Consider the following 26595-nt stretch of genomic DNA (forward strand, 5'->3'; position numbering starts at 1 on the left):
ATTTTCATTCCATTTTTTAAAAATTCCTCCGTTTATGACTTCATAAAGATCTATATAACATAACAATGTTAAAGGGCTAAAGGCTTGCCCAAAGGCTTGTTCCCCTTTGGGTGCTAAGTGGCCAATGTGAATAGGATAAGATCTCTCTAGTTGCCCCCCAAAACAGTGGCAGTCATGGGTCAAAACAGAGATTTTCCTCACTTTCACCAGACCTAAATGCAATAAAAATCATATCCTCATACATTTCCCCAGTGGCTAGTACCTTCCCTCAAAGTTACCTTCTATCTGCTCTGTAGATGTTTTATGTAGACCTCCACATATGGGTGTTGTTTTCCTTCCCCTCTATCCTATCTTTATATCTGACCTAAAGGTCAGAGACTGGCTCTCACCTAATTTGCCCACAAATAGCATCTTGCCTGTCATATGGTAGGGATCTAATAAATTTGATCATATTCCCCCCCAAACTACAGTACAAACACTTTGAGACCTGAAAAGAATCACAAGCCTTTGTCTTCACCTTCTCTGTACCGCCTCACCTTATTACACCCAGAAAGAAAGAGAACAGGATGGAACATTTTCTCTCTTTTAGTCATTCACCTTTATTGAACATTGGACCCATATAAATGGATTCAAAGTAATTGGAAAAAAAATAAACCCAAGAAAATTTCCAGAGTTCTTTAATGGACTGAGCTAATCCCACATTCCCAGCTATTAAGGAATGCAAGTCAGGATATCCAAAGGGAGGAAATGCAAATTCCAACCAGGCTAGAAAGGGAGTCACCTCCATTCCTGAATCTTAATGCCTCGGTAGGAAACTAAACCCAGCTTGTCTACAATTAAAAGGGGATCTTATGTTAATCTTTCCATTTGTTGAAATTCTGATTCTGGAGATTTTCTCTTCTTTTGATCAGTCTTGTTCCTTCAGAATCACAGCTGAAGCAAGTGATCTTAACTCCATCTCAGTCTGTTTGCATTAGAAACAACATGTGACAACTGAAACTTGATTCCTGGCAGTCCTATGGGCTTGTAATATCTGCCCCAAACTGGTGGATACTAGATCACAAATACCAAAATGCGTGGAGTTTTGTTTTGTTTTCCGGTATGTTACATCCAGGAAAAACTTGAAAAGAGTAGGAAGGTCCTACAGCAAAAATATGCAAAAATAAAAATTACTTTTCACACACCTTCCCTCTGATCCAGCTAATTAAAGAGAGGAGTAGACTAAACTGGGTCCATGTGGCCGCCTTTCAAAGGGAGTACACAATTCATTTTCTTACAACAAAGGGCCAAAGAAGATGACCACTTTTGTAAAGCTATTCCTGGTACCTGTTGTAAATGTTAATTAATTTGTCCTAAAACACAAGATTGTCAAATTCTTTAGGAAGACTTGGAAGGTCTTTCTGAATACCTTCAATTTCTCAGTGTCCTAGGACTTATCTAATGGAGACCCCCCCAACCATTATTATGGAAATCTTGGGCTGAAGGGAAGAATCATCTAATCCAACATCCTCATTTCACAGAGAATGGAATGCCTTGGCTCACAGTCACCCCACCTGCTGAACCTAGCTATGTCTTCCCATTGACTTTCATGAATTTTCTACCAGTCCCCAGCAGACTATAGGGACACCATTTTCTCTCCAACAATTAAACTTGTGAAAGTTCCCCATTCTCCCCATTCAAAGGGAATGAGGAAGAGGGAAGATGACATCTGTGGTGGACTCCACACCTTCTGGAAAGGCCTTATAGATGGCCTCATAGAAAATCAAGAAATATATTCTATTTCTGGTCAGAGTTATATAACAGAGAAAGACAGACTCAGAATGAGAATATAGGTAGCACCAAAATAGAGCATTGTTCTTGACAGACAAGGGCAAAAAATATTTTACACTCCAAATTAGCAAACAAAGCCCACTGATACCACTGCTGAGTGGCATTTTCCAAAGGAGAGGAGAAATTATTGTGACAAAGAACTAGAAATTAAAGACATGACCTTCACCTGGAGATTGGCTAGACAAATTATGATAAAAGAATCTAACAAAATACTATTGTGTTTTAAGAAATGATGAAAGGGTAGGGTTTCAGAGAAACCTGGAGATTTATATGAATTGATACGGAGTGAACTGAACAGAATCAGAAGAAAAATGTATACAATAAAAACAATGTATAGTCAAATTGGGCAATAAAACTCTAATTCATCAGTGGATTCACTGAATGGCTAAATGCTTTAAGACCTGCCTTTGATGACTACAGAGAAACCCACCTAAACCAGCACAACAAACCTGAGAGATAGAGGATAATATTATCCTCTATTTTACAGCTGAGGAAACTGAAGATGACAAGAGTTTAAATGATTTTCCTAAGGTTGCAGGGCTAGTAGGGCAAGTAGGCAGCATAGTAGATAGGAAGACATCTTCTTGAACTCAATTCTGGTCTCAGAAAGTCATTTAACCCTGTTGGCCTCATCAACAAAATGAGTTGGAGAAGGAAATGGAATACTATTCTAGTACCTTTGCCAGGTAAACCCTAAATGTGGTTATGAAGAGTTGGGCACAACTACAAATAAACAACCAAAGTATAGCTAATAGACTTCTGAGGCTGGATTTAAACTCATTTCTTCCTGACTCCAAGCCCAGCTCTATCCACAGTGCCACCCTGAATATTAATAAAGTTAAGAGTATTAGCTTTGGGAGCCAATAAATTTTAGGAGAGGAAGAGGAAGGCCTTCAGGGCCTTGGATACCACATGAAGGATTATTTGAAAGATATAGACAATATATATTTCAATTATATATATTTTAATTATATATATATTTCAATTATGATCATTCTGCTACCTTCTAATCTAAAACCTGCAGATTCAAGCTACCTTTAAAAATGCCAAGCACTATATATGTAAAACTAGCAAATATTTTCTAAATGGTGCAAGAGACATGAAAAAATACATAAAATATAGTCCTCCCTTATCCCATAGAAGCTTGCAATACAACCGCAAAGATAATATAGACAATTCAAAACTAAAGTAATAACAGAAAGCAATATGACACATTCAAAATTAATAGATATGGATAGTATATGAAATGACCATCAGAGGAGAAAAGAACTGTGAGCTATAGTAAGCAGGGAAAATTTCCAGGAGAATCTGAACAGGACCTTGAAGGAAAGATTGGATTCCCATAGCTGGGCAGAGCATCCGCAAGCCAAGGAAATGTCATAGAAAGGCATATAGGAGAGCATTCAATGGACTTACCTAATAAATGTTTATGGAATGAATAAATGAATTGGTGAATTGACTGAATGAGCAAATAAATGAATAAAGTAATAGAAGTTCACACCTATTCAGAGCCTATAAAGAAGCTAAAAACTCCCTAAAGACAGAGTTAATGATCATTTGCTATCATACGTTTTTTCCTGAGACAAGGACTTAGACAAGTCATAGATTAATTTAAACTGAAGAATAACCTTTCAACCATTCATTAAGTATTCATCTTCTATGAAGCACTCCTAGAAGCTTTCCTTGAAAATCCATCACTGCATCTTGAGCTACACTAAACATCCTAAAATTATCAGAAAGATGTCAATATTCATTTGATTTATTTCATCTAGACTGTAGGCTTCTTTACTATTCTTTATTTTTTCTTAACCCTTACCTTCCATCCCAGAATCAATGAATACTTTGTGGTGGTTCCAAGGCAGAAGAGTAGTAAGGACTCTACAATAGGGATTCTAACACACAGCTAGGAAAGGTTCTATGGGCAAATATGAAGCCAGGACCTCCTGTCTCTGGGTCCGACTCTCAATCCGTTGAACCATCTAGTTGTCCCCTTTACTATTCTTTAAAACATTTTCCAAAGGTAGAAAAAGAGTTTTCCTGTCACAATAGCTGTTGTTCATTTGTCCTCCATTTTCCAAAAGGAGCAGTGACATCATGGAGTGATGTCTTGACTTCCAAGTGAACTGGATCTCAGGGAGGTACAGCCACAGAGAGTCATCAGATCTCTTCCAGGGTAATTGAAGTCTAGTGGAAAAGCAAAAGTGAGGACAACTGGTGATGACTCCTACCATATTTTTTAAGTTTCCGAAGTGCTTTATACATATTGTCTCATTTGTTGAAGAGACTCAGAGTCTCAGAGAGGAGCTTACAAATATAATAATAATATAAATATATAAACATAAATGTATATTTATCTATTTATTTTATAAAAATAAATATATTTATTTTGTAAATATATTTATCTCTATAAATATAAATGATCTATTTATTTTATAAGTATACATATTTATATATCTTATAAGTATAAATATTCCTATATTTATTTTATAAGTACAAATATGTATATGTTTATTTTATAAGTATACATATAAATATTTATGTTTTAGAATAAATATTTATGTTTATTTTTTAAGTACAAATATAATTATTTATTTTATAAATATAAATATTTCTATATTTATTTTATAAGCATAAATAGAAATATTTATGTTTCTTTTATAAGTACAAATATAAATATTTATTTGTTTGTTTTGGGGTTTTTTAGACAATGGGGGTTAAGTGATTTGCCCAGGGTGACACAGCTAGGAAGTGTCTGAGTTTGGATTTGAACCCAGGACCTCCTGTCTCTAGTCTTGGCTCTCAATCCACTGAGCCACCTAGCTGCCCCCTCTATGTTTATTTTATAAATATAAATATTTATGTTTATTTTATAAGTATACATATTTATATTTTTATTTTATAAATATACATATTTATGGGTATAGATACATGTATATTTATAAATATTCATTTAGTATATTTATAAATATTTGTTTATTTTATAAGTATATTTATTTATTTTATAAATAAAATATAAATATAAACTATTTTAATGAATATTAATAAAATTAAGAAATTAGATTTGGGAGAATGTAAGCTACTTGAGGGCAGGGACAGTTTCACTTTGCTTTCTCCCTCTCTACCACCCTCCAATGCCCCCAGAAGGCCCTTAATAAATGTAGAATTGAGTCAAATAAATATTTAAAGCATCCCTTTCCTTTCTGATCAAAATGGACCCAAGCATCTCAAGTTCTCTCTTCCCCTCACCACACACTTTCACACGCAGACACACCATACACATGTGCACCAGAGCCCTCCAGCATCCTGGGAGAAATGTAAGCTGACAGCTTGCAGAATGAAGAATTTGAAGGAACATTAGTAAAGCTTACCTTTGGGTTTCTTCTCCCGGCCACCCCCTCTTTGTGGGGCTCCACATTTTTCTGGGTTCCCTTTTCAGAGAAGGGGAAGGAGGGGTTGAAACCAGGGTCTCGGGGCTACAAATGTCAGCCAGTGATTGATTCGCCTTGCTTTCCTGGCTTACCCAGTGGGTGGATTTGAACAGTTCATCTGTTAATACAGTAAAACACATGTTAAAGATTACAAATTGTTTAACAAGTTTTGACAAACAAGTCCCCTGGTGGTCTTGAAATTTCTCTGCAGCAGATGGAAAAGGTACTGTTTTATGGATTCTCCGTCTTATCGGCGGAGAGAGCCGAGCTCCAAACTAGGTCTAGTCCGTGCAGATGGCGGGAGGGAGTGGAAGAGGAAGGAGAGAGGAAGGGGTGGGGGGGACCGAGGAGAGAACTGGGTGGCACAATAAAGAGACACAATTGCCTCTGTTAACACAACAATTAATTGTGTTTGCAGAGCACTAGTCAGTCTGTTTGTTACTGGGGATGTGCTAATTATTCTTGCTAATTACATGCAAAACATTCATTATCACCTATAAGTGGAAAGGGACCCCTCAGGTTTCAGTGACAAATTAATTACTGTGTTTTCCTTCTGAATGTCCTGCCAGGCAGTCCTGGGTTATTATCTGAAAAATAAATTGTTTAGCAAGCCAGCTTTTCCTCGGTCCGAGCAGCTTCAGTCCGACGCGCAGCGCCATATCAATTTACCTCCTCGATTTTATTAGGCCGGCATTTCCTGAAAGTCTCCAGCCTCAATCATGGATTTACAAACTCTGAAGCCTAATAAAACACATGCAGCTGAGTTTCATTAGGGAACTACACTGGGGCTCACTTGGGCTGCAGCCACCCCCAGAACCGGGAGGCCAAAGGCACCCCGAGCCTGGGCCAGGCCCTCGCTTGGGGGAAAAGAACCAAGCAGGCAGCCCCAACTCCCCCAACCCAGATGGAATGTGAGCTTCTGGGGCTTGGTTCTCCCCTCCATCCTGAGGCTCAGTCAAACACAATAAATCTTGATATGCCAAGTAAAGGGAAGGTCTTAAAAACATTGCACAAGCCTCTGCTTCCTACACATACACAGGAGTGTACATACATACACATACATATAAATGCGGGAATAAATAAGGCATTTTCAGGACAAGGAGTTTAGAGCCTATAATATATCCTTTGGACTCATACAGAAATGTCCCCGCTTAGGAGAATCGTTCTACAACTGGACTGGAATCAACCACTAACTAAACATTTATGAAGAGTCTGCCATATTGGGGCCTCTAGGTGACAAAGTACATCGAGTGCCAGACCTGGAGTTGGGAAGTTCTGGGTTCAATCTGGCTTCAGAGATGTCCTAGTTGGGTGAGCCTTGACAAGTCACTTAACCCCCATTACCTAGCCCTTAGCACTCTTCTATCTTAGAACCAAAACACAATATAGAAATATTGGAAAATTGGAATTGGAATCTGGAAATTTCCAATTGGTAAATTGAAATATTAGAAGCAAAACATGATATCTAAGGGTTTACAAAGAAAAAAGTTTATTCCATGTCAGACACAAAGACAAAGAAAATACCCAACTTATTTTCCTTGAGGGAAATATCAAACAACAAAAGCAACAGTAATTGGTAGCAACTAGGTAGTATTTTAAATTTTGCCAAGAATTTATTCCACAAACTTTACAAATATTATCCCATTTGATCCTCACAACAATGCTTTTTCTAGCCCCATTTTATAGATTAGGAAAGGAAGGTAGGCAGAAAATAAGTGACTTATTGCCCACAGTTAGTACGAATTTGAGGCTGGATTTGTATATAGGTATGTATGTATGTTATGTATATGGGTATGTATTGTATGTAGATATATAATAAATGCTTGTTGGTGGTTATTTAAGTCTGGAAAGGAAGATTGGAAACAGGTCGCAAAAAGGCTTTCAATGCCAAATAGAGAAGTTTATATTTGATTTAAGAAGCAATAGAGAATTACAAGAGTTTTCTTAGAAATACTGGAGTTTACAGGAAGGGAACTCAAAGGGCATCCAGTCTGCTCCTTCATTTTATACAAGAGTCCTAAATTACTTTTCTGCAAATATTAATCTTCAGAAGCAGGATACGAACCCAAGCCCCCTGATTCCACTGTGCCTCTTTTTATATACAGCTTTTACCACATTACCTTCATCCATAGGTTGCTTGTAACCTACTCTCCAGTTATTGAGGTTTTTTCTATGCTATGTTTATATTCTGTCTACCCAAGTAGACTGAAAGAAATCTATACAGAGCAAGGATTACTATCTTATCTTGCTTTTCCCTAACATCTTTCTCCCTTTACCCACACTCTTACCTCCTTCCTCTCTAGCATCCTTTTTCCTTTCTCCTTCCCCTCTCCCTCTTCATCCATCCTTCCCTCTCTCTTTCTTCCCCAGCCTCTTTCCCCTCCCTCCAAAAACTGAGCACAGTACCAGGCACAATTGCCTTGATGAATACATCTTGAGAGAACAAATGCCTCAAAAAGCCTTGAACAATTTGGCTTTCAGTCTTTTTCTCCAACTGGGCTCTCTATCAGTAATTTAATGTTAGCACTGTCCTTGCTTTTACCTGTGTTGATTTCCCTATCAGTCCTTGGAAGTTTTAAACTGGGTGTTGACTAAGGAAATGGAGTCTAGAGGATGAAAGGCTACCTGGGTGGAAATGCCAACCTCAGCTTCAGAGGCCACCCTCAAAGGGAAACGGAAAATGGCGTTTTTAAACACTTCAGATAATCACAATCCCAAACCAGCTGCTCCCAAGCAGTCACTTAATTGCTTTGCAGATCCTTGAACAGGTGGATTTATCTTCCTCTCAAGCCAATCAGTCAGTAGGACTGGAAGGCAGCTTAGCATATGGGAAAGAGGACCAGGAATCCCAAAACCTGGGTTCTAGGATCGGCTCTATCCTTATTAGTTCTCTGGAAAATTACTTAGTCTCAGATCTCAATTGCCTCATTTGTAAATCAGAGGGGAGCACACACGTGTGTGTGTGTGTGTGTGTGTGTGTGTGTGTGTGTGTGTGTGTATGTGTGTGTGTGTGTAAGGAAGGTTAGAAAAATGATCTGTCATTCCTCAAAGTTCCAATGTTCTAAGTATTTACTGAGAATCGTTCTAGTATATTCAATAACAAGGAAACCAAGGCATTGACAATTACAATAAACAATATCCTAAACCCACAAGCAGAGTTTGTGCTCAAGCAATGGTTAGATCCTGGGATGCTGAAGTCTGTGGTAACTTGGGCCCTGCCCTTCCTTTCCTGTTTGAAGGCTTCTGCTTGTCAGTGTTTGTCTTATGCCTGCAGTCACTCCAACAATACAGATGCTTTCAGGAGTTTTTGACCATAAATAAAATCGGGAGGAAGTTTTCTGTGTCACATAATTTATTCATCCAACAAGTTCCAGCTTAGAGCAGTATCTTGGAAACAGGAAATACAAGAAGCTAAATAATCCTATCACTTGAGTAGCCAGGTAAACGTAACACTATTTGAATAACCCTCGGTGTTTCATGTTACATAGAATTTGATTGTTTAGTGAAGGGATTTTTTTTTTCAGGGTCACACATCCTTCCCTGGAGTTTCAGTCATTTTGTCCAAGATGCCTAAAGTAAAGGGCATCCCAAAAGTCAGGAATTTAATGACCTAGATATGCACTAAGACTTTGGGGATACCTTGTGTATATGCAGCTGAATTCAACCTTTGTGTGGCCTAAAATCACAGAATTCTAAAGAGGCTAGCTAAGATGGTTACTTAGGCCTGCCTTCAGGTCTTCCCATGTCTATCACTCCCAATCAGTCATTTTAAATGCAATTGGAGCAATATCACTAGGGCAGGAGTGCTTAACCTGGAGTCAGTGATTTTTTTAATATAAAATATTTTCCTTTGTAATCTAGTGAGCTTCCTTTTGTGCTATAAAAATTGTTATTCTGAAAAGTCATCCATAAGCTTCATCAGACCACCCAAGAATCCTGTGACACAAGAACCACTGTATTAGAGTCTGTCCAGTACACAATGGCCCTAGATCTCTTACTTAGGAATATTGGGTGTGTGGTGTGTGTTTAGAGAAAGGGAGAGAGGAAGAAATACATATATGTATATAATTTATATATTATATGTAATATATTATAGATATGGTAATATGTAATATATTTGTAGGAACCAAAATGTATGTAATATATTCAATGAATCAATCAACAAGCAATTTACCAAGTGCCAAAATGTACTAGGCACTCAAGATACAAATACAACCAATCAATCTAGACTGGTAAATTCCATTTACTATAGAGCGGCCCCCTCTCCAATGAATTTTAATATTCCCTTTCCCTAGTCCTGAGAAGGAAAGAAATGAGCAAACTATTTTGGCGAATGCATTGTTACCCCAGTATCTCAAGTTAATCAATCCATCAGAAAGCCTAACTCCCATCTTATGCAGCTAGAAAAAAATAATTAGCATCTCTGCAATTAATGAGGTGTCTAATATCTCAGGAGAAAGGACCTACAAGTGATTTATCCTTGGGGACATGGAAGAAGAAGGAAAATGGAATGAAGAGAGAGGATGAAAAAGAAGAGAAGACAGAGTGGAGACAGGAAAAAAGCCAAAACACCAGAATTTCTCCAAGGATGGTTAGTACAAGATTCATAAATCCAGACCAGAAGCTGAGAGCTATATGCATGACCCACAAGCAAGGGCAAAAATCCAGACCAGACATTGACAGCTCTTTATATATATGGCCAACAATTCAGGGGGGAGGAACAATGGAGTCAACACACCAGCTTACTTAACACACATAACCAACTTCCATTCACACACAATCTTCTCCAGTGACATTCTAGCCTAAAGCCACAATTGTTGTTGCTGCACAGTAAAAAGCGGAAGTGTGCCACATAACTTTGTGAGACCACTGGAATTCACAGCACTGTACATACCAAAAATCATCAAGTTCCCTCCTCCTCTTAGCCTAAGAGGGAGGGGGAAAGGGAACTGGTATCCTGCTTCCCATGTCTGTTTCAAAGCTCCAGATTTCATAAGATCCTGTCCAACAAAAATTCAGAAATAAAATAAAAATACACAGTGATGTCTTTCAACAACACTCCCCTTTTTATCAGTTCTTGAAGATAATGCTTAAATCCACCATCATGGTAGTGGGAGTGTCTGGTAGGCCACGGGTATGAACCCTCATGCCAGAACAAACATTCCAATCTAGTACTCTCCTTCTCCAGACGCCTCTGACATGGTTTATTTCTAGTCCTAGTTGGCAATCAGCCCGTCCGCCAAAGCATGGGAACCAACAGCATTCATTACTATTATCTTGGCCTTGGAGGCATTTAAGGAACATAACTCAAGTTCAAGCTTTTGAGTTAATTAACTTCGTACCTGCAGAAATCCTCAATCCACTGTATGATTTTCCTGAAAAAATATTTCAGAGTTGGGAAATGATGCTGAGGCTAAGCCTTTCTCCCTCTCTTTCTTACCAAAACCATATTGGGGGGTGTGGAGGAGGGCGAGGTTCACAACTATGATCTTGATAATCCAAACATGGTATCTTATTAAAGTAGTACCTATATAAGATAAAGATTATGTCAGTCCTGTGGCAAACACTAAACTTATGACAATTATTGTTTTTCAGTCATATCTGAATTTTTCATGATCCCATTGGGATACTGGACTGGTTTGTCATTCCTTCTCCAGCTCATTTTACAGATGTAGAAAATGAGGCAAATAGGATTAAGGGACTTGCCCTGGGTCACATAGCTAGTAAGCACCTGAGATCAAACTGGAACTGGGGTCTTCTTGACTCCACACCTGGTGCTCTATCCACGGCACCAGTGAAGATCAGGGGAGAACCTGAAAAGGTCACTTGCAGAAAGTGGGATTTGAATTAAACTGAGTCCAGAAAGCAATCAGAAAAGCCAGGAGGCAGAGAAAAGGAGGGAGAGCATTCCAGGCATGGGAGACAGATAGTGAAAATTCAGTCCGGAGACAGAGAGTCTTGTGTGAAGAAAAGCAAGACCAATTTTGCCAGATCATAGACTAAACAGTGGGGGTGTAAAGGCTAAGAAACTGGGAAAGGTAGAAAGCAGTTAGTTGTAAAGGGCTTCAGAAGTCAAATAGGAGATCTTATATTTGGTGATAAAAGAAACAATGCCACTGGAGTTTTCTGAGTAGGGGAGAAACATGGCTGGATCTATATTTTAGAAGAAAATTTTGGCAGCTGAAGGTTGGTCAGGAATGGGGAGATTCTTGAATCAAGGAGACCAACTAGAATGCTCTTTCAATTCATACAGTTTTGGTAGGAAAGAGAGGGAAAAAGGCTTAGCCCCAACATCATTTCCCAACTTTTTCAATTGTTCACTCATGAAATGATGAGTGCATACCATAGAATAATAAGCTATTGGAAATGGATGAGACTAGTCATCAAAAAAGAAGTTAGGACTGGATATATAAATGTGAGAATATTTGTTTATATTTTTTTTACTATTAAAAAAGTTATTCCTGAAGAAGCACAATTTTTCTTTAGTTTTCTTTTGATGGCTCAGTTTTTTCCCTCTGTTAGTAAGTTTCTTGGGCCAAAGTGTCAATAATGGGATCATTAAATTAAAGGGTAAAACCATTTTAGAAATGGTTTCTGTATAATTTAAGTTTGCTTTTGAAAAAAAAGATGAATCAAGTTGCAATTCAATAGTACCACCCCTATTTTGCCCCAACCATAGCAGAATTTAGGCTTGGATTTTGTTTGTTTTTCCCATTTTGGTGAACTTCAGGCAAAATATTCTAAACTGTTTTGTCATTCCTCTGCTTATGAGAGGTAGAACATTTTCACAAAAGTTGCTCATAATTTATTACTTCTCTTCCAAGAATTCTTTTCATAATGGAGCCAACTGCTGGGGTGACACCCAGCACACAAAAACATTACAATACAAGGGAAAATGTGATAGTAGCAAAGGATAAATACAAAGTACACCAAGAACATTTAAGCAGAAGAGAAACACTTTCAGCTAAGTTTTCCATTGAGAATTGGCACCTGATTTGACTTTAAAGAGGATTCCTAAAGTCAAAATTGAAGAAGAGGTATGGTTCCCCAATAAGAATGCCAGTATGAATGTGGAGAAAAGAAGAAATAAGGAAAAAAAAACAAGAAATCCATTTTGTAAAATATCAAATGTGTCAATGACAAATGTATAGGCACTCACACAACCTTGGGACAAGAAGAGTTGGGTTAAAATCCAGCCTTAAACAATGACTATAAGGCTCTAGGCAAGTCACTTAACTCTCTGCCTCAGTTTCCTATGTATAAAATGAGGAGAATAGCACCTACCTTCCAGGTAGAGAGGATAAAAGGAGACATTGTAAAGCTCTTTGCCATCTTTAAAGCATTGTGTAAATTATTTAAAGAGAATAATAGGAAATAAAGCTGAAAAGATAAATTGGAGCAAAATTATAGAAGGCCTTGAATGACAGGATAAAGAATTTTTATTTTATTCCAGAGGCAATGGGAACCAACTGAAGGTTTTTCAAGAATAAGTAGGATAGGGAGCAAGTGGATGGCACAGTAGAGAGCCAGACCTAGAAATAGGTTGTCTTGGGTTCAACTTTGACCTTAGATACTCTCTAGCTTTGTGACTTTGGACAAGTCACTTAAACCACATTGCCTAGCCCTCACTGCTCTTCTGCCTTGAAACCAACACAAAGTAGTGATTCTAAGATGAGAGATAAAGGTTAAAGAAAAAAGAATAAGCAGCATAGTATAAAAGTTAAAATTAAATCTCAATAATAAAAATATATTTTAAGAGATTTATTAATGATTATTAGAAATCAAGGAATAAAGAAGATACAAAATAAAGACCACATGCCCATGGCTGATCAACCTGTTCAAACACCCGCCTAACCACTACCAAGCTAGGTATGGGAAGTAAAGAGGAGAGACCTTCCATGTCCCCACCTAATATCCCCCATCTACAGGACATATATAATGACAGGAAGTCAGTGGGCTCCTGGGAAATGTAGTCCTTTTTTAGAGTAACAGATTTTCAATTATACAATAGTCAGACCTTTGCATTAAAAAGATTGTTTTGGCAACTGTATAAAGGGTAAATTGAAGAAGGGAGAGCCTATAGAAATTAAGTATTTAATTTGGGAAGTTATGGCTTTGTTTCTATATTATTACCTTTGCATAGAAACAGACCCATTTCACAATGGGTGTGCCTATCTGCAAACAGGTCAGGCTGCTTTTTTGGTACACACAGAAACCATTGGGACTATTGCTCCAGATCTCAGAAGAGGCAAATGAACAATCCCCGTCCCAGGAAGTATTAGTTCTTTCGTCTTCATATGCCATTTTATTCCATCAAAGACAGGTTTTCAAAACCTAAATGTCTTATAGGAAGTTTCTAATGGGCTTCCTTGTTTTGTTCATTATATTTATAATGATTTGGATTTCTAAATATGTTGAGTTTATGACTACCATATACTTGTATCAAAAATAATGTTCTTTTCAAATTTTCTGATTTTCATTAATTTATAAGATTTTATTCATTTGCTATGTGATGCATAGTAGAGATACAGAAGATACACAATAATAAACATAAACAGTACAGTACTTGCCTTCAAGGAGTTTATAGACAAGGAGAGAAATAGTATATAGGCAGACACAAATAACAGTAATAAGAGGCAAAATGTGATGACTATTATAAGTGGGGGGAAAAGATGTCATTGAGGTCAAAAAGAGGAAAAGAATACTCTTTGTTGGTAGGATCAAGAAAGACTAGATGAAAAATATTTGATCTGGGCTTTTAGAGAATAAAAAAGGTTTTCAAAAGGTAGAGACAGAAGAGAAAATTTTTGAAAGAGACTAGCAAGGGGGAAAGGAATAGAGACAAATGAGGATAAGGAATGTCTTAAGACAATAGGTAGCACATTTGGCTACAGTTTATGGGAGTAGTCAGAAGCAAGGTAGGTTGGAAATGTTGGCTGGGGCCAAAAGATGAAGTGATTTGACTTTAATCTGGTAAAAGGTTTAAGTAAGAAAGGAGAAGAATTTAGATCTCTCTGGAGAGTTTTCTAGACTGGCATAAATTGGATATACAAAGCACTAGAAATACAAATGAGATTTAATAGTGAGCCAAAGATTTCCAGAGTCAGGAACTACTTTCATTCTATACCAGGAATAAGAGTCTTCTCAGAAGAGATGAAAATCCGAATCTAGAGGATATTCAAGAGGATATCCTAGAGGATGAAGGGAATAGGAGCAAAACAATCAGGTTTGTTTTTTTTTTTTTTTGAGGACAGATTGGATTGGAAACTAGCTGTTTCTTATATTTTGAGAAAATTAAATAAACTTATTCAATGGTAAATTATTTTATTCAGAAATGAACTACATTTCAGAGTTAGAAGATAAGCTACCAGGTGAATTTTTTAAAAATATCATCATACATAAAGGCCATTTACTAAAGATGGTTAAGTGTAGTGTTTCTTTTTCCTGGAAATAAGATCTAGGCTGATGAAAATGGGAGTCTTTTTCAAAAAGAGATTTGAACTTCTTTTTTAATGTTCTAGACCAGCATAAATCAGTCCTCAGTCATGGTAAATAGACAATTAGTTATCAATGAAACTCAATGCAACAAACATTTGCTAAGTATAGTATACAAAGCATTCAAACACAGAATTTCACAGATGGAAGAGATATCAGAGGCTACTTATTACAACATATACTCAAAAAATATCTCTTCTACCTCATGCCCTGAAGGATGGTTGGCCACTCTTTGCCCAAAGACCTTTGGTGAGGGGAACCCATCATTTCATATAGCTTCCCATTTCACTTTCTAAGAGGTCCAATCATTAAGAAGTTGTTCATAATCTCAAGCCTAAATTGGCCTCTTTGCAAATCACTACTCATTCTGAACTCTAGGTCCAAACAGAGAAAATCGAATTCCTTTTCCACATAACAGGCTTTCAGATACTTGAGGACTGCCATCAAAGCTTGCCAGATCCTTCCTTCTCCCAAGCTAAACATGGCCAGTTCTTTCAACTGATTCTCATATATGGCATGGAGGTAGAGCCCTTCATTGTCCTGTTTGCCCTCCTTTGGACAGATCCTAGCTTATCAAAGTCCCTCCTAAAACTGTGCGGCCAAAAATGAACCCAGTCCTCCAGATGTATTCTGTCTAGGACTGAGTACAGAGGATGTAACACTTTCCTATTCTTGGAATGTTCCTCTCTTAAAGCAATCCAAGATCACAGGAGCAAGCTTTGCTACCATATCACCCTGATGACTCATGTTGCTTTTGCATTCTACTAAATCCTCCCAACTTTTTTCATATAGATTGCTATCTAGTTCTGTGAAAGCAAATTGCTTTATTCTGTGAGTTCAGGTTCTCCTGTGAAAACAGTTTTGTTCCTGGGCAAGAGGTCTATAAATAGTTCCTGATTCACTAATAGTTCACCTCCTCTTCTTGGACTGATGAAGCTGATTTATTGTCCAAATGTAAGATATTAATTTTTGTTTTTAATTGCCTGTATAAATTTTTCTTTTATATCCAAAATAGCATCTTACATAATTAATATATCCAGAAAAAATAGTTTCATAAAGTCTGTATAAAATAAAAATTACCATTCATCTCACAGATATTTATTGTTCACCCTCCTGCCTCCACCTTCTGTGTGCAAAGCATTATTCTAGATATGGGAGAGGATAGGGAAAAAGAAAAATAATGAAGGATATCCCTTTTAACTCTCAGTGTATTTGATTCAACCCAGTTTTCTAGTCCACCAAAATTGTTTTAGATCCAGTGTGTTGACTGTTTAATATTGCCTTTTATCTTTGACAAATTTGATAAGAATATTTTTTATGTCTTCATTCAAGTCATAGAAAAATATGTTATAGAACCTGTGAAAATGAAATTAACTCCACCCTACTTATTCTTTAGATTTTCAGTCACCAGGAATGTATATACCCCCACTTAAGGATTAAGTGTGGAGGGGGGAAGGTCTATAACCCACGTGTGCTAGCAAGTGACAAATCAGAAACAAGTGACTGCCCCCTAGGCAGTCCAAAGCCAAGTTTAAGCCACCATTGGTACACATAAAAGTGGAAGAAAGGCACAGGAAGTGACACAAAGAACTGCCTTCAAATTTGGTGACCTCTTCCTGTGAGGGGGTCTTTGTCTTGGAACTTGGCCTTGGAGGAGCTCAGACTTGAGATCTCAGAATGCTTCCCTTTTGACCCACACGTGGTAAGTGAAAGGCTGACTCCCTTTCCTTGGCTTTTCTGGAGGCATTAGCCTCTGGAGAGGCCCCTCATTTTGGAGGCAACCTCATGGCTAGAAGCCTTCTTAAATTAATTCTCTGCCCCCCCCATCACCTTGCTGGGGCCTCTGAATCCCTGCCTGGTTCAGACCAAACTGGAGTGAGTCTGTCTGTCTATCTCTCTGTCTCTCTCTCTCTCTCATTTTCCTTACTTTCTTCTCTCTATTTGTAAATAAACTACCATAAAAACCATTCTGACTTGAGTAATTCATTGGGATTTAGTAATTAAATTCCTGGCGACCAAACTCTCAAATATTCAGTGCAACCATATTTTATACCCCTTACAAACCACAGTGCTAGAAAGGGGAAATAAAGACAAAAAAGTAATAATTCATGCCCACGAGGGGTTTACACTCTTCTGGAGAGATTCATTTCATATTCAATTTTTTTAGAAAAGAATTTATTCTCTACCAGACTAGATAGATATGTTTAATTTTCTTAAATTGTAATAATACTTGTAGTAGAATGCTTTAAGATCAGCAAAACACTTTCCAACAATAACCCTGTATGGTAGCTAGTATAAGTAGATTGTTACCATTTTATTCAAGGCTATGAAAGGATAACTGATTTGCCCATGATCACAAAGCTAGAAAGTGTCCTAGGAGGGACTTAAACCCTGGTCTCCTACCTCCAAGTCTAGCATTCTTCTAACCCAGGGGTCTCTGTGCCTCCTCTTTGCCATAAACCTTCCCCTACCCTCTATTAGGCATGAAAGGAATTAACTTCTACATTTTACCATGCATATGTACATAAGGAGTAAATAGAGATTAATTTCATTACTTACCCCCCAAACTCACTCTTTCTCTTCTTATATATTCCTTAGGTATGTGTATGTATGTATATATGCATGCCCCTGGTTGAGGACTCCTACCCTTTTACAAAGTTGCCTGAAACCAGGGCTGGGTGGAGCAACTGAGGGGGAAATGACCCAGGTGGAAAGCTTTCTAATCACGTGGAATTACAAACCAGAAATTCTACAGCCTTTAATAATGCCAAGAAAGTGTTGGAAGAATCAAACTGGTTAAGGATGCTCAATTGACATCGATTGTACTGGATATCTTATTCTTAAGCGCCTAAGTAATAGCTGAAGCATCTTCTATCCTCTTCAGCTAGTCCTAGAATATCAGAGTTAATAAAGATGTTAAAAACCTTCTGGTCCAGGACCTTCATTTTCACAGCTCAGGAAAGTGAAAGAAGCCTCAGGGTCAGGGGTCTCATGACTGGTAGTCCAACCAGTTAGAGAATATTTGGTCTTTTTGCACTTCAAAAACATGCAACACAGTGAGCAAAAAGTGCTATTTCTTATGGGAATGCAGGCAGGCTAAACAAAAGCCTGCCAGTGGCCCACGTGGGCTTAATCTTCCTGATTATTTGATAAGGCGGCTTCTACAGCCCAGGTGCTCATCATTCCTTCCCGCAATTCTTTACCTCAAAGTGGAAAAATCTTTCAAATATTTAACAAATGAAGCTAATTATTTATAAATAGCTGAATTCCTAATAAAAAAAAAAGCCTCGGAGAATTTATTTTTCCAAGCTTTATTTTTGACAGGAATCCTAGGAAACTAAAGCAACAGACAAGTTCTGAGAAAGACAATAGGAAAAAAAAAGTTACTTTTATTTGGAGCCCTGCACCTGACTTGGGGAAAGAAGTTAATTATTAAGTGAGCTTCGCTTTTTAAAAGAAAGTTTAATCAGTCCTTCTTTCTACCAAATGTATGCTTTCTTGAGGAGTGGAAATGTCATTCTATTTGAAGAATTGTTTGCTCGAGCAGCAGATTACCTCCAAGGTGATGTATTATTGATAAACCATTTTCTTCTGTAATCATCGCTTCCCATTTACAACATTTTACATGATTCCCATTATCACCATTACATGGTTTTCCTGGGCAGGGTACACATCCTGTGGCCAGAGACAATCAGCTTTCAAAGTACTGGTGTTTGGAAACACAATTTAAGTCAAGATTCCAAACCTGGAGTGCTGGAACTTGGTTTATTAAAAAAATATTCTGACAACTATGTTTCACGTCATGGTTTTGTGAAATTGGCCACTATAATTTTGACAGCTCTGTTTTAATATAATTGGTAAAATGTACATCTATTTTATTTTTAAAGCTTCTCAGAAAACCGATTGGAGGCATTACCAGACTGCCAAAGGGGGTTTGTGCCTTTCTTTCCAAAGGTCAAAACCCCCTATTATAAGGGTGAAACGTTGTAAATCGGGTTTCTTTGCCTACCATTCATATATGCCAAATGTACATCATTTCCTAAGGGAAATAAGCAGAACAGGCCTGAGTGACAATGCGCTGACTGGTTTCAACAGTCCTAGACTCTTCCATTGTTTTTTTCTACTTTCAGAATTCAGAAGATCAGCTAAAACTTTGATCTTCAGCACAACTCTATTCAAGAGTTCTATTGGGTTGTGATTGGTTTTTAAATTTGGTTTTGCAGTCTATTTAGGGGCATTTATTTATTTTTTGGTAGCAAGAATTTTGTCGACTTTTCCCATTCCCAAATAAAGCCCAAGGGCGGTTAGCATGGGGTGAGAAAACTCATGGTGTATCCTAGCAAGATACTCATCTGGTGATTCTTAAAGACCATTACTTCAAGGAACCCTCTGAAGTATTTGAAAAAACACATACCAAGCCCCAAACACAAAAACCAAAAAAACTGGTTTAGTCAAAAGACAAACATAGCTCTCTTCACTGGTTCAACATTAGGCATGCCTGCATGCATTCCTAGGACCTGTGACAATAGTAACACTTCCTTTCAGACTAATAGGTCCTGAGCCCCATCCTTTGTCTGCTGATTAACTGTTCTGTTCACTGACCAGACCACTAATTGCCTGCTTCTTATAGTTACCCTACATTACTGTAAGAATTAATGAGACACAATTACAGCTCCCAGAAATCTCAAGACTGGCCAACTGCAAAACACTCCATCTGAATGAGAACTCCCTAAGAATAAAGGGGGGGGGGAGTGGAAATCAGGCCATTGTTCATAGGGAACAGAATGTTGTTTTGTTTTTTAATTGTATTTATTTGAAGATGTTTCATAATTAGCAAAAGGGGAGGGGAGAAAGGAAAATATCTAAAGGAACTGGGAAGTAATATTCACTGGGAAATCATAGTGGATGCAAAAGAGAGATGGAACAATTCATGGAGGAGACAAAGAAAGAAGTGAATGAAAATGAAAAATGCACATTCTGAATCATGTACAAAACCAATCAGCTGTTTAAATAGAGCATGCATTATACCAAATGGTACCCAGAAGATTCCATTTTAGCCATACTAGTGCTCCATATAGGCCAACTTTTAAATAAATTAAACCAAATAAAAGAGACAGTGTGGTACAATGGAAAAGAACACTGGATGTGAAGTCAAAAGTTGGAAGATCAAACCCTGCTTCTGTCACTTCCTACTTTTGTGACTTCAGGCAAATCATTAAACTTCTTTGGACCTCCATTTCCTTGTCAAGAAAATGAAATATGAATGAATTAATGAATGGAGTGAGTGAATAATTGAATGAATAAGAATTTATTCAAGTTCTTGCTATTTGCCAAACACTGTACTAAGCAAATACAGTCCCTACTCTCAAGGGACTTAAGTTCTAATGGAAGAAACAACACACAAAGAAAAGGAGCATTTTGAGGGATGGAGAATGGAACTACAGGGCAATAGATTGGTACACACCATCCAATATTAATGGAAGAGTAGATTTGATCATGGTTCATAACTCTGAAACTAGAGAGGGGAGAAGGGCAAGACAGGGTACAAAGATCTCATCGAGACAATTGTCAAGGATGCCTGAAAGTTGGCCAGAAAACAGGGAATGAAATAAAGCATGGTACTGGGGCTTTCCTGAAAGAGCAGTCTGGGAGAGGAAGTGATGCACCAGGACAGCACACTCTCTGTGTATCATGTACCTCTATTAGAATGTAAGTTCCTTGAGGTCAGGGACTAGTTTTGCTTTCCTCTGTATTCTCAGTGCTTACTACCTGGCACATAGTAAGTACCTGTTGACCTGATAAATACAAATAATATCTTAGTGGAGGAATATTTAGTACAGTCTTGCAATTATAATGCAAAGACTGTTACTTATGGGTAAGAAGCAGAGAGAGTCTTATTTTTGGACCCATTTTGACAAGACAGATGCCATGAAGCAAGTATGATTTCAAATATAGTGTATCATTTAAAGGAGATTGATAGACTATAAATGGAGGAGAATTCCAGGGGCTTAGAAGAGCTAGGAAGTAGAGGAGGAGGAAGAAGAAGAAAAATCAAACATTAGGATATTATAGATGGAGTAAAAGGACAACAGGAAGAGGTAAGAAAGGCAAAGTACTCACTTGTCAAGTGGTGGGGAAATTTATGGTTCCGGTTGGAAGTTTAGTTTTGATTTGAACAGTGATAGGGAGTCAAGTGTAGGTTTTGAATGAGATATTTGGAGGGACAGCAGAGTTCAGTGGTAGCATGATAAATGATTGGTCAGAGACGGGTGGTACTAAAGGCAGGAAGGTATGACAAAAGATTACATATTTCAGTCACAAGAAAAGGAACAGAATGAAGGTTATTATTATGTGTACACAGAAGAAACAATGGGGGGGGTGGAGAAAAGGCTGTTTGGGGGTGGGAAGAGAAGAAGAGCAGGTCATAGCTGACCAAGATTCCTTACTGCCACAGGTAGCCTGTATATACTGGAACTTGTAACAGGTTCAATTAGTTTTCAAACAGCTGCCACCTAAGGTAAGTTGTGACAGTTATTAGTGATATAACTATATTAAGACTATAGAATAGACTAGCTAGGGGGATAGCCTACAGCAGTATTCTCTTAGAACTGTCTTAAATAAAAGTTATGCTGTCTGGACAGGGAATAACTATCTTACATAAACCTGAAGCTCAAGGAGTTGGATAGGAAGGTCGAGGTAAGAAGCCCCCTCTTCCTTGCAAAGCACAGAAGAGAGATACAAGGGAGAGGTGGTGAGAAAGAGCAGATAGAAGGTACAGACATAGGAGATAAAAGTTACTGAAGCTGAGAGAAGCAAAGATATTCTCTACATGATGCCAAAATGCAGGCACTGAATTGTTCTAGTTTGGTTTGGGGGGAGATTGGGTTTTGGGGTTTTTTGTTTTTGTTTTTCCCTCTTCATCTAGATGTTTGGTACCATGTAAATGAAACTAAAGTCATATAGATTTGTGAGTTCCAGAGACCCAAGGAGAACTGCATTGATAAATTCACATTAGAAATTAAGATTTGTCTTCCAAAATATTTGACAAGCACTTTGGGGTTTGAAACTGTTTGAAACCAGTAAATATTGGTCTGAAAGTATATAAAAGGAAGGGGGATAGAGAGAGAGGCAGAGAGATCTTAGCAAAATGTAGACAATGAAATCAATTTTTTACATGGAAAAGAAATGCACTTTGCAAATTTTCTATGCTTAAATAATATTTGCTACTTTATAAGAAAAGCATCACTAGCATCAAAATTATCACCTTTTATAGTGGAATATCATGACTAGAATATTTAATTTCATCAGTAGACCTGGATTCAAATCCTATATCTCATTTTTACTAACTGTATGACTACAGACTCTGGTCCCTTCCTCTCAAGGCCAGGCCTGCTACAGTCCTATTTCAGAGTATTAGGGTATCCTAAGACTAGGAGATTTCTCTTCTCTATTACCATTAGCTCAAGCATCTACTAGTTTCTCTTCCCTACCTCCATTTGTCATGGGCATTTGATTAGCAACCCAGGCTCATTTAACCACTTAGTATTGATTGGCTATCACAAAAAGATATATAAGAACAAACATACAAACATTCCCTCCCTCCCAGCAATGATCAATCATTGAACAATTGAAAACAAGTTAATTCTAGCAAAAAGATTCCAGCAATTGGTCACGGGGTTATTCATCATGATCAGGTGGGATTTATACCAGGAATGCAAGGATGGTTCAATATTAGGAAAACCATCCACATAATTGACCATATAAACAAGTAAACCAGCAAAAATCACATGATTATCTCAATAGATGCAGAAAAAGCCTTTGATAAAATATAACACCCATTCCTATTGAAAACACTAGAAAGTATAGGAATAGAAGGGCCCTTCCTAAAAATGATAAACAATATATATCTAAAACCATCAACAAATATCATCTGCAATGGGGATAAACTAGAAGCCTTCCCAATAAGATCAGGAGTGAAACAAGAATGTCCATTATCACTTCTATTATTTAACATTGTACTATAAACACCAGCAGTAGCAATTAGAGAAGAAAAAGAAATTGAAGGTATTAAAATTGGCAATGAGGAGACCAAGCTATCACTCTTTGTGGATGACATGATGGTCTACTTAAAGAATCCTAAAGAATCAACTAAAAAGCTAGTGGAAATAATCAACAACTTTAGCAAAGTGGCAGGATACAAAATAAACCCACATAAGTCATCAGCATTTCTATATATTTCTAACACATCCTGGCAGCAAGAGTTAGAAAGAGAAATTCCATTTAAAATCACCCTAGACAATATAAAATACTTTAGGAATCTATTTGCCATGACAAACACAGGAATTATGTGAACACAAGTACAAAACACTTTCCACACAATTAAAAATAGATCTAAGCAACTGGAAAAACATTAACTGCTCATGGGTAGGATAAGCTAACATAATAAAAATGACTACCCAAATTAATTTACTTATTCAGTGCCATACCTAGCAAACTATCAAGAAACTGATATCAAAAATCTGAATTAGGAAAAAAAACTATAACAAAGTTTATTTGGAAGAACAAAAGATCAAGAATATCAAGGGAAATAATGAAAAAAATTGTGAAGGATGGAGACCTAACAGTACCAGATCTTAAACTGTATTTTAAAGCAGTGGTCATCAAAACAATATGGCACTGGTTAAGAAACAGAAGGGAGGATCAGTGGACTAGATAGGATAAATGACCTCAGCAAGATAATATATGATAAACCCAAAGCTTGCAGTTTTTGAGACAAAAATTCACTATTTGACAAAAACTGCTGGGAAAATTGGAAAACAGTATGGGAGAGATTAGGTTTAGATCAATATCTCATACCCTACACCAAGATAAAATCAGAATGGGTGAATGACTTGGATATAAAGAAGGAAACTATAAGTAAATTAGGTGAACACAGAATAGTATACTTGTCATATCTTTGGGAAAGGAAAGATTTCAAGACCAAGCAAGAGTTAGAAAAAATTATAAAATGTAAATGAAAATTTTTGATTACATTAAATTAAAAAAGGGGTTGTACAAACAAAATCAATGCAACCAAAATTAGAAGGGAAGCAACAAGTCAGAAAAAATCTTCATAACAAAATCCTCTTACAAAGGTCTAATTTCTCAAATTTATAAAGAGCTAAATCAATTGTACAAAAAATCTAGCCATTCCCCAGTTGATAAATGGGCAAGGGACATGAATAGGCAATTTTCAGATAAAGAAATCAAAACTATCAATAAGCACATGAAAAAGTATTCTAAATCTCTTATAATTAGAGAAATGCAACTCAAAACAACTCTGAGGAACCACTTCACACCTAGCAGTTTGGCTAACATGACAGCAAAGGAAAGTAATAAATGTTGGAAGGGATGTGGCAAAATAGGGACATTAATGCATTGCTGGTGGCATTGTGAATTGATGCAACCATTCTGGATGGCAATTTGGAGCTATGCTCAAAGACTGCTTGCTCTTTTATCCAGCTATACCACTGCTGGGTTTATACCCCAAAGAGATAAAAAATAAAAAGACATACAAAAATATTTATAGCAAGATCTTTGTGGTGGCAAAACATTGGGGGGAAAATAGGGGTGTCCATTGATTGGGGAATGGATGAACAAATTGTGGTATCTGTTGGTGATGTAATACTATTGTGCTCAAAGAAATAATAAATTGGAAGAATTCCATGTGAACTGGAACCACCTCCAGGAATTGATGCATAGTGAATGGAGCAGAACCAGAATATTGTACACAGAGGCTGATACACTGTGCACAATCAAATGTAATGGACTTTCCCACTAGCAGCAAGACAATGATTCAAGACATTTCTGAGGATCTTATGAGAAAGTACACTATCCACATCCAGTGAAAGAACTGTGGGAACACACAGAAGAAAAACAACTTCTTGATCACATGGGTCAATGGGGATATGATTGAGGATGTAGACTCTAAAACGATCACCCTAGTGCAAATATCAAAAAATATGGAAATAGGTCTTGATCAATGACACATGTAGAATCCAGTGGAATTGTATGTTGATTATGGGAGTGGGGTGGGAGGATGGGAGGGAAAGAACATGAATCATATAACCATGGGAAAATTCTCTTAATCAATTAAAATTTTAAAAAGAAAAGAAAATAAAACAAGTTAATTACTTTCAAAATAGAACCTCTCTCTTTTTTATTCCACTAAGTATAGTCATCAGAGAGCCAATGGAATATATTTTTTAGAGTTCAAGACCTGGATTCAGGAAGACCTGGGTTCACATTCTTCCCAGACTAGTCTGCTATTACCCTTGGCAAGTAATTAAACTTCTGACTTTCATTTTCTTCATCTATAAAATGGGGATAAAACCTCTCAGAATTGTTATGAAGACCATGCTGTTTACAAAGTGCTTTGAAAACCTTACAGTCCTATAAAAGTGTGAGTTATTTTTAGTCATGCATGTATGTCTCTATGTTAGTTGGTGGCATATATGGCTATCCCTTCCATTTGGGGGAAGAAAGGGTGAGGGACACAGTGCCCAATGATATGGAAAGTCTGTGTAAAATTTTTTTGCCCTCTTCATACCAAAGAGGAAGTATGAATGTTTTCTTTTTCTTTTATGGGGCATTTACAGTACCTTATTGTAAATTTTGGGTTTGGTATGTATTTCTGAATTTCTAAGCTTTTTCTGTGTCATCTGCTGGCCTTCACATGTCACACAAAACTCCCAAAAAATCCCATTTAATTTCTTATACTGACCCATAATATATCAAAACTGCAATGGAAAAGTTGCAATGTGGAAGAGATAAATGTAATTGCTTTGCCATCAGTACTGTTCTAGTATAGCAAATATCTGTAGTCTCATCATCTCAAAGCCAGGCTGACTATAGCTCTCCTTCAATATTCATGGGGTACCCCTGAGGTATTAGATTTTCCCTATATACCATTGGCTCTAGTCCCCATTCAAGGTGTGTCTTTCCCCACTGTTAGTCATCCATGACTACCATATCAATTCCCTTTAACCAATCAGCATCATTTAGTTTTTACAGAGCAACTTGGAAGATATAATAAAAAAAACAAGTCTTCACCTTGCCCCATCTCCACCACTTTTGAGGGTCATAATCTCCCATGGACCACCTTAGTCTCTGGAAAAACACAATTTCTATATAGCCTTAGTCCCACCAGGTTCATATCCAAATGTGACATAGATGCTGGATGATTCCTCATCTTCATTGCCAATAAAGTGGTTTCCAAAGGTCACTCCTTGCTCCTCAGAGCACCAATGTTCAGCTGCCTACCAAAAAAAAAACAAACTAGCATGAATGTATCTCCTGCAAATCTTCAGACCTCTTGAAATACACAAAGCAATGGCTTTCAATATCTTTCACCCAAAAATGAAAGAATGAATGCTAAATCAAAGAACCAAGGCTCACAATCATGTCGGTCTGGAATAGGGAAAGCCTAGAGCCTCTCTTGCTTACATATTTTCTCTCTCCCCTCATTGAACTGCCATCAATCAGGAAGTAGTTACCCAAAGAAAAAGAATTCAACCAAGAAATGAGGGCCAGATAAAATAATGTGTTTTGAACCACAGTTCTGACTACCCAATCACAACCAGTCAGAGGATGCTATTCACTACATGGTTGGCAGAACTGAATCAATTACACAATATCTACACATGCACCACAGGACTTTCATCATTACATGGCATCACAACCCTGGATCCTCAACCTCTTCTGCATAAGGAATTTCATTTATGATATTCTTACAAGAACTGAGCTCAATGGCTCAGTTATACAAACAAAACTAAAATTTATTTTTAAAATAATATATTTATGT

At 37.3% G+C, this 26595-nt stretch overlaps 1 long non-coding RNA gene across 1 annotated transcript; it reads right to left on the bottom strand.

Annotated features, from left to right (window-relative positions):
- Nucleotides 1–2824: 2824 nt before the first annotated feature.
- LOC107650169 (uncharacterized) lies at nt 2825–26058 on the bottom strand. Its single transcript, XR_008912390.1, has 3 exons — nt 25939–26058; nt 5199–5376; nt 2825–4014 (listed from the first exon to the last, which is right to left on the bottom strand). It is a non-coding gene; the product is annotated as an uncharacterized LOC107650169 (long non-coding RNA).
- Nucleotides 26059–26595: the final 537 nt, after the last annotated feature.

This window comes from Monodelphis domestica, chromosome 5 (genome assembly GCF_027887165.1).
Source record: "Monodelphis domestica isolate mMonDom1 chromosome 5, mMonDom1.pri, whole genome shotgun sequence".
In the NCBI taxonomy this organism is placed as follows: domain Eukaryota; kingdom Metazoa; phylum Chordata; class Mammalia; order Didelphimorphia; family Didelphidae; genus Monodelphis; species Monodelphis domestica.